The sequence below is a fragment of the Lissotriton helveticus genome, chromosome 2_1 (genome assembly GCF_964261635.1).
Source record: "Lissotriton helveticus chromosome 2_1, aLisHel1.1, whole genome shotgun sequence".
Classification (NCBI taxonomy): Eukaryota; Metazoa; Chordata; class Amphibia; order Caudata; family Salamandridae; genus Lissotriton; species Lissotriton helveticus.
In genome coordinates, this window is record NC_136059.1 from 748996670 (window position 1) to 749014142 (window position 17473).

The following is a 17473-nucleotide window of genomic DNA, read 5'->3' on the forward strand; positions in this document are numbered from 1 at the left end:
TAAACCTGGAAAAGTGCCAAAACCTTATGCCTCTCTAAGTTTTTTTCTCTTTTTATGTGTGCTGCATACTGCAGCACCCATAGAAGAGGAAAATGCCAATTAGAATTGTTTCTGTGCAAGAAGGTGCCCCTTCCTGCACAAAAGAAATAGTAGCGGCTGCTAACAGGCAGGGAGGTTGATTAATAAATAAAAAAACACTTACCTGAGAACGGCCGGCGAGCCGCCGCCTCCCCTGCGTCCTCTTCCTTCTTCCTCTGCAGTCTGATCGGCTGCAGAAAGCACCCAGTACACAGGCCCCCCTGAGCCAATCACAACGCTGCAATGCAGCGTTGTGATTGATCTGAGCACCGTGGATCGGCACTCAGACGCGAACAGGGAGCCAGAGCCATGTTCCTCACCCGGCTGTGTAATATAGAGTGGAGGGAACATGCAAAGTGTGCATGAAGTGTTTGGTCAGCCTAAGAGAGCGGACCAAACAGTTCATGTGCACTTTGGAGTACAAACCACTCCTCCCCAGCTCTGACCGGTCCAGCCCCATCCCACACTGAACACAGACCACTGACTACCTGCAATAGGAAAAATAAAATTACAATAAAAATACGTTATTGTAATTTTATTTTTCCTTTATTCGCAGTAGGGCAATGCTCCTCTGCCTTAGCGGGGTAGCCGCCACTGTCAAAAGCAATCCTTCTGACAGCACAGGCACCCTGGCGCCATGGAGCAAGGGGGCATGTGTTGGCTCTAGACTGCCAAAACAACACCAGCGCTGGGGAAAGAGCAGAAATACACCATATTAGATAAATACGGTGCATTCCTGGCCTTTCACTTTGGCGTAGGGCAGTGCAGCAAGGTGCCTTGCTGAACTGCATTGCACAAAACCCCCATAAATAAGGCCCTTTGGAGTTTATTTATGAGAGGCGTGCACTGCTGTTGCATCACTAATTTGATGCGATGGTGACACAGGCAGTACTCTATAGTTACAAAAAAATGGATGTAGCCAAATGCGTCAGTTTTGGTAGGCCTGCATCAGAAAATACCTGTGCCTGAACCGGGTGCATGGCGCAGAATATAATATGTTCAAGGTAGACGTTCCCCTGTAAAATCCATTGTAAAACCCATGCAGTGATGTAGGAGAGTAGGATATGTTTACTATGGTTACCTCCACTTTTTGTTGGTGGTTTCACTGTTTGTCGACTTTAGTCTGGCTGGGGCCCTGCTATCCAGGACCCCAGCCTAGCTGCTTCCTCTCTAAATGGATTGCATGTACTTTAGGTACACTCCAGTTTGGTTTCTGGGGTACCCCTGTGAGTCCCTAATATATGGTACACTAGGTACTAAGGGCATAGTTACCCAAGAGGCCTAACAGGAGCTGCAGCATGTATTATGCCACCCCTGGGAAGCCTTCTTAATGACACCACAGGACTGCTACTGCAGCCTGGGTAAGGTGGTGCATGCACCCCTTACTAAAATATAGGCTCCCTATATCTACCTTTAATCACTGCACATATATACCTATGAGCTCGGCCGCACAGCATCTTTCGGAGCCTATACTATGAGGCTGTTCTGTGATGCAACCAGACCATATACTCTTAAGTGCATTATAACCTCACGGTAAATGCTAACTTTGGAATGACTGCATGGAAACATGTTGTGTTTGATGTCAAACACTTTGGAATTCTACCCTCCCTGCCAGTCCTGGTGGCGGGGGAGAATTCCACCCTTCTAGAAGGAGAGACATGTACACACTGGTCCGAACAGCAATAGTTTAAAAGAGTCCTGGCATCACAAAATAGATGCTGCAGCCACATACATGAATCTGGCCTCCTGCTGGTAACTGAAACTCCAGCATGGGAGGCTGGACAATAGGTTTCCTGTCACAGGGAGGTGTAACAACCTCCCATACAGGTTTTAGTGTATTGGGGTTGGGTGGGAGCACTCTGAGAGTGCTTTGAAGTCAGCGCTGGGAGCACATTTAGTGGCCCTGTGCATATTCCAGTTTAATCCGGTTGCAGGGGCTACCAGCCCTTGCTCTTGTATGAAACTGGACAAAGGAAATAGGTGTAGTCACCCCTCTTTCCAGACCCTCCCATAAGTGGGTCCCTAGAGTATGTCCAACCCCTTTCTTTAGTATTAGTAAGAAGTCCCAGGCAACAGGACTTTAGATTACACCTGGACAAAACTCTGAAACTGAATCCTGGAACTTCAGTGCTCTACTAAAGATTAGAGGACGTAGGAATCTCCCTTGGGGTCAAGGTGTGACTCCCCTGCTTGGCAGGCACCAAAAAAGCATCTTGCCAGTCTGCATTTCCAAAGCTCCTGCCAGACTCCGAAGTATTTGCAACACAGGAAGAGGATTTCCAGACTTCTCAGAGGCCGCCCCGAGTCCCCAGTAAAGCATAGACCCGCAGCCCTCATGAGTGATGTGGTACCGGAACTCCGGGACACCGTGCACATTTGGTAGTGCATTGACTTCTCGACATCTCCTGAAGTTGTGCTTTGGGTTACTTGCAGCTCAAACCCCGCACACCATCTGCACTGAAGATTGTGGGCCTAAACTCCATGAGTGTTCCGTGAGCTTGCTTCTTGTATTTCAGCTTGAGGCTCCTTCTTGATCCCTGGTCCGTCAACTGGTGGGTCTCTATGAAGGCAACTCTGTTTTCCTTGTGCTTCCCTGATTGCTCCAGACGTGCCCCGACTCCCCACCAAGGGGTGAGTCCCTCAGACCTTGCTGGTCTGCACCAAAGCCTTTTTTGATTCCTGCATGGGTTGCTGTTGCCAAGGCTTATTGGGTCCAATCCGGGTACCAACACCATAGCACTTGACATCCTTTGTGGGTCAGCTTGAATACAGCTCCTGGTCATCTTCAACGCCTCCTAGTCCTCGTGACTGAAGAGTCAACCTTCACCTCTTTCACCTGAAATCACCCAACATCTGTGGGCATTCGACTATCGTGCCCCTGGTCACTGGCTAGAGACCCAGACTCTGTCCCCTCTGCTTTGAGGTCCTCCTCATCTTCAATCCAGGCTTGGATCACACCGGACACTTTCCACTTCTTCAGAGGCAGCAATTTGAAGCAGATCGCTATTGAAAACGACAATGAAACCCGACACCAAAGGACACCTATGCACCCGGGTTCCCTGGGTGAGGTAACTCAACTACTCCGGTGCTCCCATGGGTGTTGGCTCTAGAACCCCTTAAGTCTAAAGGGGATTGCTCAAAGTCCTCCTCTAAGTGTCCCTTCTCTTTAAATTTCCAACTGTGACTTTCCCTTTTGAAGTTCATGGTGATTCGCAGCTGTGTTTAGACACTGTAAGCATCCTCTGTGGGTCACCTGTGTCACTACCTTGGGTGGTTCCTTGTGGCCCCAGCACTTCTACAGGCTCCAGGCCTTGTGTCTAGTCAAGTCATGGTTCTTATACCACTTTCTTAATATATGGTTTTGTACGCCCCTAGGGCTCAACATATATTGTGCTAATTTACTGTGTGCTATCAAGTTTACTGTATGTACTTTTGACTCTAGCCCCATAAAGAGACTAGTGGAATGTGTTTAGAATAAATACATATTTTGATATATATACCTGGTGTGGTTTTCCTTTCATTTGGTCATTCACGAGACTGGTAAAACAAGTTGCTTTACATTCCTCCAAGACTTATTCTGAATGCTGCTCTCCACAGCTACCACTATGATAGCTTTCTATAAAGGTTGTCTTTAACCTACAATCAATAAGGGTTGTTTGGACTGGTGCAAGGTGCCCACTAGAATAGTGGACAGCATATGCCAGCCCATCTTCTCACAAGTGATATTTATGGTTTTGACAATGTGTGACTCAACTTCGGATAAGCGGCACACAGAGCTTGAAATTAGTCAAAATTCCTGTACATCAGCGATCCAGGAGTAGGAAATGACCCATTGGCTGTCGTACATGAAGACAAACCGCACCAATCAGTTTGGCAAGCTCAACTATGCAATAGAGGTGCTAATTTTGCAGCTGGGAGTTGCGGAGTCCACCACCCCCACCCCTACCCCCAACGCTGCCCTCACCACGTATGCAGCACCAGAGAAGGCAGCGTGTTTTTGACAAGCAGACTTTCCTCAGGGAGGATGTAGTCATCACATACTACTGACCCAGGAGCAAACTCCAACTGCCAAGCCCATCAACATCCCTCCGCAGGTCAAGTGGATGGCTGTCCTCCACATACTGACATCTGCTTCATTCCAGATCACAACAGCCAGACTGGCAGGAATATCACAGCCATCTGTTTCTGCCTTCTTAACCTCTGTCCTGAATGCTATCATTCACCTCACACCTCACAGCCACCTCTGCCCCAAGACACAACAACAGCAGTTGAATACCAAGCAAAGTTCTATATCATTGCAGGATTTCCACATGTGGTTGGTGCCATGGATTGCACACATGTGCAACTGGTTCCCCTGCAGCAACATCATACCTTTACTGGAACCGGAAGTACATCCTGGACCATCGGGGATGCTTACAAATGTGCTGACTAAATACACAGAGAGTGTGCATGTTGCCTACCCTATAGCTTCAGGCACTTCATCATCAATCACCACTTCCACATTGACCAATATGGGAATAGACTACTTGTTAGTAAGCAAAACAGAAGTACAAAACAGACCTACTAACAGACAGACATGGATGAGATAATAGTGATCTCTGTGTCAGTTGGCGGAGATATGGACATATGCATGAGGTATAAGCCTTATACGTTCACCATTCATCATAGTACACGTGTAATACAAACCCCAAAGTTACACGTGCTAAGACACTCAAAGCCACTATGTGTGCCTGTGAATGGGGTAAAGGTACAGCAAGGTACAGAGCAATGCAATACTGGCTAAAATGCTGTGTAGCATCACTGTATGCAAGGGAGGTGTTTCATGGGTGTTGTGGATGTGTCTCCATGCAACTCCCATGGTTCATGAGGCATGTCATATATCCCACACCAGGTAAACTTTGGAGGTGTGTAACAAGGAAAATGAACTGGTCATTCAAGTCACTCCAACTTACTACATGTGCTGCAGTCTGTGACAAACATGCATAGATGATCATGGCTCGTAGGGTTCATTATGTGCAGGAAGTTGCCCCCTCCTGCACTAGGACAATCCTGCATGCAAAGCAGGCACCCGAGTAGCATGGAACAAGTGTGTCTGAGTTTGTGCCAGAAATCACATTGTCTGCCAGTGTAGGCTAAAAGGTCAGGAATGTACTATATGGCCTAAATACTGTGCACTACTGCCCTTTCTCAGTGATGCACTGCAGACAGATGATTTACAGTAATGCACAGTGCCAGTTCGCCAAATATCTGGGCCCCTGGGTCATCCACATATAGTGGTAACAATGCACTGCAATGTGTACACAATGATGTGCCACATTAACATGCCCTCCCTAATTTGTCAATGTCAGTAGTAACAGAACAACAGCAATGTGTCATTTCATTCTGTGTGGATGGATGGAACCACATCAACTGCAAAGGATAACAATCACTGAGGCATATCCCAGTTCAGAGGATGTATGACATTACAACGCATGCATTTACATCGCATGCCTTTACAACGTATTACAACGCAGTCCATTACAACGCATAGTGCTTTGGGGTGCTGGATAGTGAATAGTTTAATTTACTATTCCAACTCCAGTCCCCGTGGACACTAGGGAAGGTTATTGGATAGTAAATTAACCTATTCCCTATCCTAGAGCGCCCCCCAGAGCAATGCGTTGTAAAAGTTGAGTTGTAAAGGTAGTGCGTTGTAAAAGTTTTGTTGTAAAGGCTGTTCACCCAGTTCAGATGATTGGATATGTCAGGGGGGAGATTGCTGTACTTGCCCCCTTTGGTCTGCAAGATTATACTGGTGTGTGCCATTCACCATAACATCTGTGTCAGGATAGATGTCCCATCGGAAGGTAAAAGATGATGAGCAGAACCAAACGGAGGCTGAGGATGAGGATGAAGATGAGGATGAGAATTGAGGACAGATCCAAAGTGTGGATCTGTATCCCAGAGTGCCTTACTGCACCATTTATCATTTGACACAGCACTCTAAATACTTAGCAGTTGGAGTTCATGCTTAATGCCATCCTAGTTGTAGCACTGACCTTCTATATCCTTGAGTGGCATTGATATGATGCTATATAGAAGGAGTTTGGCCATAAACATCTGCATATTCTCAGTGCTGTCATGATGGTAATACTGATAGGATATATTCAGTTTAAGCACTGAGGTTGACATCTGTGCATGATGACATTGTCATGATGGCTCAGCAAGATATCTGTGGATGAATGAAAATGTGTTAGTGGCTCACATGCCTCACAGAACCCAATTTCTGTTCTGCAATGTTGTGTTTAGTTGGCATATTTCACTGTGTGGCACTCAAGGCAATAATGCTTATTGTAACACCATGATGTTTAATAGTGCAAAGGAACTTGCAACATAATGCCATGGCAGGGGACATCCATGAGGTTTGACCTTGTCCAATAAGAGAATGTGATAGTGACTGTAGCACAATTATCTTCAGCTGGTAGACAGTACCTTTTTGTTCTACACATCCACTGTGGTCTAGTTAGTCCTATCTGCAACAGACATACAACACATCTGTTAAATTTAGTGAATTTATTTACAGGTGTGTTCATAGGGTAATTCACAATAGCAGTTCTTGTAGCAAAAACCCCAACATTGTTTGAGAGGCAAAGGATTTCCAGACAGAGTACACAGGGGATACATGTAATGTGACATGTCAAAGAGAGGAGTATTCCAATGAGGAGGCGGTCCAAATTGACATTAGGGAAGGTAGACTTCATCAGCAGTCCACAAATGGATCAGATTGACAGGTAGGCATATAAAAAAGGGACAGTACCAGTTGATAAAGGCAATGGCATGATAAGTAACACACAGAAACTGTCCAAGAGACACAACAAATGTTACTGGTTTGATCACCAAAGTAGAATCTAAATCTTCCTCCTCTGATGTGCATTGTGCCTCCCCTGAGGGTGATGGTGTTGGTACAAGAGGCATCTGAGCCGTGCACACATCAGGAGCTGAAGAGATGGCAACCCTGCCCCGCGAATCATTTGTCCGTGCCAGCAAGGATGGCAGCACAGCACTGACAAGGGCCTTATGGCTTGTCAGCAAGGCAAGAACATCACGGTAGAAGGCATCCATAGTAGCAATGTAGAAGTCCTGCTTCTGCTACAAAGGTTCGAGGATGGTGCTGATGACTCCCATCTGGGTGGCAACCTCACGTGTGTCACATTGGCTGAGCTGTTGTTGTTGCCTCTGTCTCATGACACCAGAAATGTCAGCCAGGGACTGCTCTATTCTATGGAGCAAACTGTAGGTGCCTTTGATCACCTCAGAGGTGGCCTTATTGTGACTGAGGCAGCTACGGACTCCCTCTAGGGTGCCCACACTGGTTTGCATCCCCACCCGCATCTCATCTACCAGCTGCTGTTGGACTCCTACCGTTCACCATTTAAAGACAAATTGGGGGTTCTCAGAGTCCAGACTTCGAATTTGGCTGGCAGATCGGACAAGGTCTGTGGAAGGTGGTTCCTCTGGAGACCCAGTGATGTGGTCCCCCCTTCCCATGACAGGAGAAGGTGTTTCAATGGAGTTCAGGAGTTCCTAAATTGTGTCTTCGACCATGGGGGGCATGGATGTTATCACCATGAGATCATTCAGGGCAGGCTGCTGGTCATGGGGTGTTGTTGCTCTGTCTACAATGAAATGGGAATATGTTAATGTTGATCTATGCTAGATGGCCACATAAGCAACTCTGGCTGAAATACAAATGTTATTCTCATTAATTTTCACTTCAACATTGATGTGTAAGACATATGTTACTTATAGCAATTGTAACCAAGATTTACTGTAGTTGCCTTTCAGATGGCATTATCTCAACATTGTTTACAGGACCATTGTGTAACAAGGGTAATATTTTGTGTCATATCCCACATTGCAACACAGTTACAAAATTGTTGGCCTGCCCTGCTGGGGATGGTGAGTTGGGAGAAGGTCCACACCTGTCTTGATGATTGCCTTTCTTTTTCATGATGGCTATACTCAATGGAGTTTCGATTGTTGACACCACTACTATGTTCATTGACACATGCAATGTAGATTCATGCTAGTGCTAGTACATGCGGCTCTTTGCATTTTCCTAAGTGTTGATACTTCACATACACCTCACTTGACACCCCTCCAGATCAGGAGTTAATCCTCTGGCAACCCCATTCCATTGCTTTACAGTTCAGATTTGTCTGCATGGCACCAAGACAGGCAGACGAGCCTCATGGTGCAAGGGGGCATGTATTGTCAAAGTCAGGGTGAGCAGCATTCCAGTGTCAATGAATGATGTCGTATTCAAGTCCAGGATTTTTGCTTTGCATTATAGGACTTGTAGTCCTGGTCACTAATGTTATACATTCGACTACAAGTCCCAGTATGTAAAGGTGAACTTGGACTCGGCTCCACATCACACATGGATTGGACAAAGTTTATAGAGCTGGACTGGGCTGTGCAACATTTTACTGGTCAGTTTGACTTACATTTATATGATATATGACTGTACATGTGAGCTATTCCATCCCTTTCCCTCACGCACAGTGCGGTGCAGACGTTTAGCTTGCTGTGTTGCAGAGCATGACATTTTCTGGTCATATATCTCTTGTTGCGACTTAGGTCTTGGTCCTTATAGCCAGCACTGTCCTTTCCGGGAATTCCTGCCACCAACTCTGCTGGGAGGAATGATGCAACCTTATCCTCCAAGGAGGTCAGCTTCACCTGGTCCTCAAGTCCTCCTCTGGTCCGATCTCTGCTTTCAGGTTCTTGGCCAGTTTATTCTCTGTCCTCTGCTTATAATCATGCCAGTGCTTCTTGCATTCTGGCACTGTTCTTTTAGCTTGCCCGACACTGTTAACCTTATGGACTATGGACTGCCAAGTGGCCTTTTAGTATCCTAATGGCAATTAGAAGGTGACATCGACTTTATGTTCATACTTTGTCACCTCAGTTATCAGGATGTGATTCTCCTCCTCACTAAAATTACTCTTCCTCTTTCCCTGGGGGTCTGTTTGGGCATCCTGGTTAATGCTGTGTGTTGATGCCCTGGCTGATGCTGCCTGCTCCATCTCTCCCTTTTGAGGTAAGGGAAACATTTTTTTCTTCAAATGCATCACTTTTTAATGGATGTTTGAAGTATGACGCACTCCAATGTGACACTAGGGTGATTTGCGTTGCTTTACGTGCTGCAAAGCAGCCTAGCATCACTTTTGCGTGACATGCATCAGTTTTCTCTGAGGCAGCCATCCCATGGAAACATCATTTATTTTGACGCACCATGTGACTTTATGCAATGGTGAGCTGTACTGTAAATACAGCACATCCACAGCATTTGGAAATGTTGTTTTTCTGGCACAGAACTGCCTCACTTTAGCAATGCGTCAATTCTCATAATTAGGGCCTAAGTGTTTGAATTTTCATTTCAGAGAACACGGGAACCTGGATATTGCATTGTATCCATTTATATTGGGAATAACGTTCTGTTAAGCATGGTTTTATGTCAAACTAATTCGAGAATATACATGAACTTAATATAATCCCACTTTTAATAAAAACAAGTAATACAAACATGGCTTGCAATAAAATTATACTGTAATCCTTCTCAACTATGTCGTATCTTATTTTTGAATACCACAATCTCCGGGCTGAATTGTATGATTCGCTCGTTCCTAATTATGCTTGGTGTACCTATAACGTACCTATTATAATTCACTGCTGAAAATCGTTTCCAATAATATCAATGATAAAAAACACTGAGTACAGATCATTGATTTCACTCACTCAACCAGTGTCTCTACACATTCATCTTTCCTTTACTGTTTGAATATTATTATTCCTGTGAGGGAGGCTTGATGTCGTAATCACTGGCATTCCTCACCACTACCTTATATTTATACTTGAAAATGTATTTTCCCTTCAGCTCTCATCATTTGGATGAACCACCCCTCTGCACCTGAAACCCAGCATTCGTCTTCATCAATTCCGAATTTCTCCAACACTACACTTTGTTTTTCTATTTTTTATTGAAACATCATCCTTCACTTACACTTCTGCTTCTTCTCCTTATATCTGCATATTTTATTCATGAGGTAAGGGAGATGTAAAAAGGTAGACATTTTGTAAAGCACTGCAGGAAGATGGAAACATTGAGAATGTTATAACTCAACCCTAACTCAAAAAGGCATGTTTTTAAAATAGAGTCTACCTATGATGAGCTGGGACAGAGCGACCAAAGGGCCAAACAACGTGACTCATAAAAATGAATGTTTCTGTGAAGATTTTTTGCTCACTATTGATAGTTTAGTTACACTTACAAGACGTTTCTCAAGGACATGCACATGAAACATGCGATAATAAAATACACATTTATAAAGTAAATTGGCCCAAACAATTTGTATTACTTAACATCAGCTAAAACCACATGTCTGCAATAAGCAAATAGTTATTTTCTCAAATCTTCCACAGAAGGCTAATTGTGTATTTGTTTCTGACATTGACAGGAAACAAAATGGGGTATTCACCAACTGCATTTTGTAGTATGTTTTGTGGTACTACAAAACATACTACAAAATAATATTGACAAACTGGCAAGCAGAGTTTACGTCTCCATCTCTACTATATCTATATGTGTGGAGACCTCTGCCCTAACTGCACACATGGGTCAACGTTTAGTTGTAAATATAAGAGGGAAACAGGGAAGTGTCTGGAAAATGGAGAGTATTTACAAATAAATGGCAGGGGATTAGAGAGGAACAAAGAAGTTTTAGGGAGAGTCTGGGAGGGGTTTAGGGAAGGACATTAGACCACCCACAAAACAGTAAGGGACTGATGATGAGTTTGGCAGTCCTACAGCAGGGGGTGCATGCACCATCTGCTGTAGGATCACCAAACCGGTAGTGTGACTGCCTGCCAGATTTGGAATTTATTCCAGATGTGGCTGGTGGTCCCGCGACGGTCTGACTACAGGAATCTGGTAGGTTCATAGAAGACCCTACCACGCAGATCACTGCTCTCAGAGCGCCCTTCTGCACCTTCCAGCGAGGTGTGGCATACATGCCACGCCTTGCCTGAACTGGGGGTGCAAATGAAGGGGGCACTACATTTGCTCCCCCACATGCATCATCTGGCCCTGAGGCAGCTGGTGGCCCATTAGGGGCCGCTTAGTTGCCTCACCACTACCCTTTTCATGGTGGGCTCACCGGCATGAAAATGGTGGTGGTGAAGCAACTTGAAATATGCTGGACAGTGCAGCTGTGGCACCGCCAGCATATGTCTGCCTCTGACCACTGCACAAACACCACGGGATCCTAGATCTCTGGATGTTGCAGCGGTCTTGTGGCGGTCCGACCCCGACTGTCGAAATACTGCTGGTAGTCCAACAGTGCGCCGGCGGTTGGACTGCCACTACAGGTTTGGCGATTGTATAGACTGCCAAACTTGTAATCTGGCCCTACGTTTATAGCGGTTCACAAACTGCTCTTAAATAGTTACTACAGCCCAAAACGGACCCAAAATAAAGGCAGATCAGAGCTGGACAAAGCCCAACACATGGCCAACCACTGATACTGAAACCTCTTCCCGTATAAGGACTTGAAATAAAATATTTAGGAAACAATATTACAATTAATTACATTTGTTAAAATAACTATATTATATATATGGATTTGGAGCCATGTACTGAACTACAAATGCTTGGCACCACCAGTGAGGCATTCTGGGCAATGGAGTCGACATCGTCGTCAATCATGCAGATTGGAGGGATTACGGAAATATGCCGTCCCCTGCTCCGTGAACTGTGATGGCGCATGGTAGGACGAGGAATGTTCAGCGGTCACACTAACAGAGTGAAAGGTACTTTTGTATTGCTTCACAGCAAAGAGATAATTAGAACAGGTTCCCTTACTCTTGATAAATGCCTAATCAGTGGCAGGATGAAATGTGTCATCATAACTTGTAACAGCATGGAATGAAGTGCCCGAGTATGTGTGGAACTTTAAAGAACTGACCAATCTTTTCCCTTTGCTGCACCAGTGTCCAATGAGAATCCATCTCAGCATTTAAAAGTGCCCTCACTGCGTGTCGACTGCTCTTTGAAACACGAGCTGGAAGAAGGCAGACACGCCGAAACGCGTCCTCGTAATAAAATCTTGAACATTAACCCCAGGAGTGCAGTGTGTTTCCTTTAACACGCAAGCTTTGTCATATTTATATTTATATATATATATATATATATATATATATATATATATATATATATATATATATATATATATATGTATATATATGTATATACATTCATTTAAAAAATAATGTATTCAAATTCAAAGAGTACATATTTTTTACTTACTTATAAAATATTTTCCAATACTTTTTTTCTTAACTCAAGTAAAAATGCATTGTATTAAAATTTCATTATATTACTTTCAACATACTCCTTACATCACTTTTAATAATTATTAATGCATAATAAAATAAAATATAATTTGGTGGGAATTGTTTTCATTTAAGCTTCAAGAAATTAATATTCAATAAAAAAATATGTTATTATTTTTTCAGTTTAATACATTCTGCAGTTGGGCCATAGGTCTCTGTATGGTAAAGCACAGGAAAAGGTTCCTTCTACTTTACCTTAGAAGAACTTCACTCCAGGTGTGGAGATCTCCAAATGAAAAATAAAAGGAACATTTTTAAATTGTGTTTTCAAGAATATATTATTATTTAAATATTGTATAATATATACATTATTTATACATATTTATTTTAGACAGAAAGAAAAATTGCTACATCATTATTAAATATGGGATTCATTCGGGTCAGACTCCTATTGACTTAAATGGGAGCCTGTTTTCCGACTGAAAACACAGGTTCCATTGGAAAAAGGGGTGGTTATGGAAAACCTTGCAACCTGTGGCAGGCAATCCATGGTGCCTGCCACCACTGTGCATGGTTGTAAAGATGTGTCCCATGGGTACCCCCATGTACCCCAACCAGAGGCCTCCGGGTGAAGGAGGGCCAGCTAAGAGTCCCGAAGTCAGTTTCCAACAGTTTGTTCATGTCGGACAGACCGATTTGTAAAGGCTGTCCGAATCCGACATCGTAAAAAGCGGTCCATAGGCCTGCATGATTTAGCTCAAACTGACTAGGAGTCTCCGAATGCCATTCGGAACCAAGTTTTAAACACTGAAAGGTTGCCTTTCAATCGTAATCTGTAAGTAGAAAATGTTTCCGAGTCAGTCGGAACATAGGTTCTGACAGGGGTTAGGAAAATCTGAATACCGTTCAGAGCCTTTCTGACCATCATCATAATCAGCCCCCAAGTTGTGAATTAAATATAAAATGATTTAAAATATGTTACATTAGATTAGGATTTGTTTTTTCAAATTTGAAATGAAAAATAAATTTCCAACTAAAGTAAAAAAACATGTCCTCATAATTATTAAAATTGGTTATAGAATTAATAAACAGTAATGTGTTACATTGTAATAAAGTTTATTGTCACATTGGTTTTAAATAAAAAAAGTTTCTTAAAATATTTTAAATTAAGAGAAAACACATGAACTATTGTTTATAATTTTTAACACTGAATTAGATTTATTTGTATCTGCTTAAAATATTTATATTTAAATTCAAAATATTTTCTATGGGATATACACTAAAGTCCCAGCCTTCATTATTTTATATGGGAAGGTGATTCATCACCATGGGCTGGCCATGTGTGGTGCTTAACTTACTACTGTTTTTATTTTTTTAGTAACTCCCACTTGTAAGTTAGGCTTCACTCTCTTTTTTAGGTGCTAGAGAGGAATCTATGACAAAATATCGACTACAAAAATATCGAGGTACCAAAATATCACAACAAAAATATCGAGGACAATAATATTGGGATCCTATCTCTAACAAGGTAAGTTCAAAAATATTGAAAAACATATATCGATGTTAAAAATATAGTTTTTTAGAAAATATTGTTTTTTTAATTAAAAAAAATGTATTAACAAAATAATACTTATAGATATAATAAACATAGTTAAAAATATATTATAATATTTAAAATTAATAAATAATGTAATAAAAAATAATAATATTAAAAATATAATACATAGTATATACTTAATTAATATTAACTGTAAACTAATTATTTTAATAAATTATAAATACGTGAAAATTGAATAAATTACAAATACATTTATATACATAAAATAATAATATAAATAACAATTAATAACAATGTAAAACTAATAAAAAAGTGTGCAACATTAGGGAAAGTGTTGGATAGCGTAGGGGTAATAATTACTATTCCAACTCCAGAGACTGCATCAGTAGAGAAAGTGTTGGATAGCGTAGGGGTAAAAATTACTATTCCCACTCCAGAGAGTGCAACATTAGTGAAAGTGTTGGATAGCGTAGGGGTAATAATTACTATTCCAACTCCAAAGAGCTCAACAGTAGGGAAAGTGTTGGATAGCGTAGGGGTAAAAATTATTATTCCCACTCCAGAGAGTGCAACAGTAGGGAAAGTGTTGGATAGCGTAGGGGTAACAATTACTATTCCCACTCCAGAGAGTGCAACAGTAGGGAAAGTGTTGGATAGCGTAGGGGTGAAATTACTATTCCCACTCCAGAGAGTGCAACAGTAGGGAAAGTGTTGGATAGCGTAGGGGTAACAATTACTATTCCCACTCCAGGGAGTGCAACAGTAGGGAAAGCGTTGGCTAGCGTAGGGGTAACAATTACTATTCCAACTCAAGAGAGTGCAACAGTAGGGAAAGCGTTGGATAGCATAAGGGTATACATTACAATTCCCACTCCAGAGAGTGCAACAGTAGGGAATGTGTTGGATAGCGTAGGGGTATAAATTACTATTCCCACTCCAGAGAGTGCAACAGTAGGGAATGTGTTGGGTAGCGTAGGGGTATAAATTACTATTCCCACTCGAGAGAGTGCAACAGTAGGGAAAATGTTGGATAGCGTAGGGGTAATAATTACTATTCCAACTCCAGAGAGCGCAACAGTAGGGAAAGTGTTGGATAGCATAGGGGTAAAAATAACATACTTATAAATAAATGTTTTATTTTAAATAATAAAAATATTAACTATTAAATAGATATAAACCGTTTACAAATACCAATACATAATTATTAAAAACATGATGAGCAAAATATATGTAATTTAAAGAATTTAGAAAAATACCATTTCATAATATTTAATTAACAATTAATAATTAATTAACAATTAGATAATTAACAAAACAATTAATTAAAGAACATTACTTAATTACATTTAAATTACTTCCCACCCTATTCCCCTATAAACCCACAACCCACTACAGAACATAATTATCAATTAATCAATAAATTAAAATTAATTACCAATTAATAGAAAATAATTACCAATTATTAATTATTAATTTGTAATTCCTACTAATTAATAATTAATTTAACATAATTAAATTACTTCCCACCCTATTCCCCTATAAACCCACAACCCACTACAGAACATAAATATCAATAAAACAATAAATCAATTAATTAAAATTAATTACCAATTAATTAAAAATAATTACCAATTAATAATTATTAATTTTTAATTCCTACTAATTAATAATTAATTTAAAATATTTAAATTACTTCCCACCCTATTCCCTATAAACCCACTACCCGCTACAGTACTAAAATACAAAATTAAATTAAATTACATTAAATTAAATTAAAAACATAATAAATACATAATAATATACACAAAAATATTTAAAAAATCGATATTAGTAACATCGAAATTATTAACATCGATATTACTTACATCGATGTTTTAAACTTCGATATTACTAACATCGATATTAAATATATCAATATTACTTACCTTCTATATTTTGTCCCTCCGATATTAAAACTTCGATATTAGTGTATGTCGATATTAAAATTTCGATATTTTGTCTGCATACCGCTAGAGACATCTAGTCTACACTTTTAAGTAACTTTACACTCGGATTTTGTGAATAGCCATAAGTAGAACAGTTACTCAAAAGTGTAAGATAAAATTTACAAGTGTATTTTACTCACAAGCAGCTTCAAGAGAAAAAAAGGAAACCACTGCCTCTTGCAGGTGAACAACTGAATTTCAAAGGACAGGTTCTTGAGAAAATGTACTTGGATGAAAAATCCATGGGCCTCATTACGAGTTTGGTAGTCCATATGAGTGGCAAATTCTTGGTGGCGGTTTGATCACCACCACACTGAGGGCCCACTCGCAGTATTAGGACTGCGGTGGTCAGACTGCCACAAGACTGCTGGCATTCCCAGTATCCAGGATCCTGCTGGGTCGGCAGTCTGCAATCGGCTGTAATCGCCCTTTTCTTGGCAGTGATCCTGACATGAAAAGGGTGGCAGAAAGGCAACAGAGGGGCTCTAAAAAGGCTCCCTGCTGAATTTGGGCTGGTAGGTGCATGCTAGGGGGGATATGTAGAGCCCACCTGTATTTTTACCCCCACTTCATGCATGGCCATGCAGGAAGGTGCAGTCTGACTATGGTGGTCTGCATTGTAGGCATTTCTATGAGTCTTTCAGACTGCCGCAGTCAGACTGTCCCAACACCATCCACCAGACCCGGATTTAACTCCTGATATGGCAGGCGATCACACTACAGGTTTAGCAGTCCTATAGGGACCGTGGAGTACTACCGCCACTGTAGGACTGCCAAACTTGTAATCAGGCTCTAGGTAATTTCACAACTGGTTCTTCAGGCATATTCATATAGTTTAGACCAGCGGAGGCAACCTCATAAATAAGGGCATATTTACAGAAAAACATTACATTCTCTGCAGTACAGGGCATTCTACCTCCTGGTTTCCGACCTGACACCTGATCAACTTTATCTGATGTAGGACTTCCTGCTTCTTCCAGCCATAGAAGACAACTTTCAAAGTGGCAATCATGCTTACCTAACAGAGCCAGGCCCTCCTTTTCCTTAGGGTTCAGCAACGGCTAGCATTACAATTCAGGGGGTGCAACATTCTGTGTCTAGAGGTTTATTGTGAAGCTGATCTGGATGTTTGAGAAAATAAACTTTTGGCTGCAGCAGATGGGGGCTTGCCCATGATTACTACGCAGGTCAGGGACGCAACATTCTGGATCCTGAGATTTTAGGTAGACCTGGAAATATTTCCCAATACAGTTCTTTTTTTTAGGAAGGTTTGGATGTTCTAGTTCAGCAAACATGAAAGAGGTTATGAACTTCAATTACCTTTATCTGGATGTTTGAGATGATATGATTTCAGGTGCAGCAGAAGGTGGCTTGTCTCTGCCTAATACACTATATCTCTCAAAATGTAACAGTGCTGATGACTAATATCTCCTGTAAACTCAGAAACAGTGGTTTCTCAAGGATAAGTTTCATTGTGTGA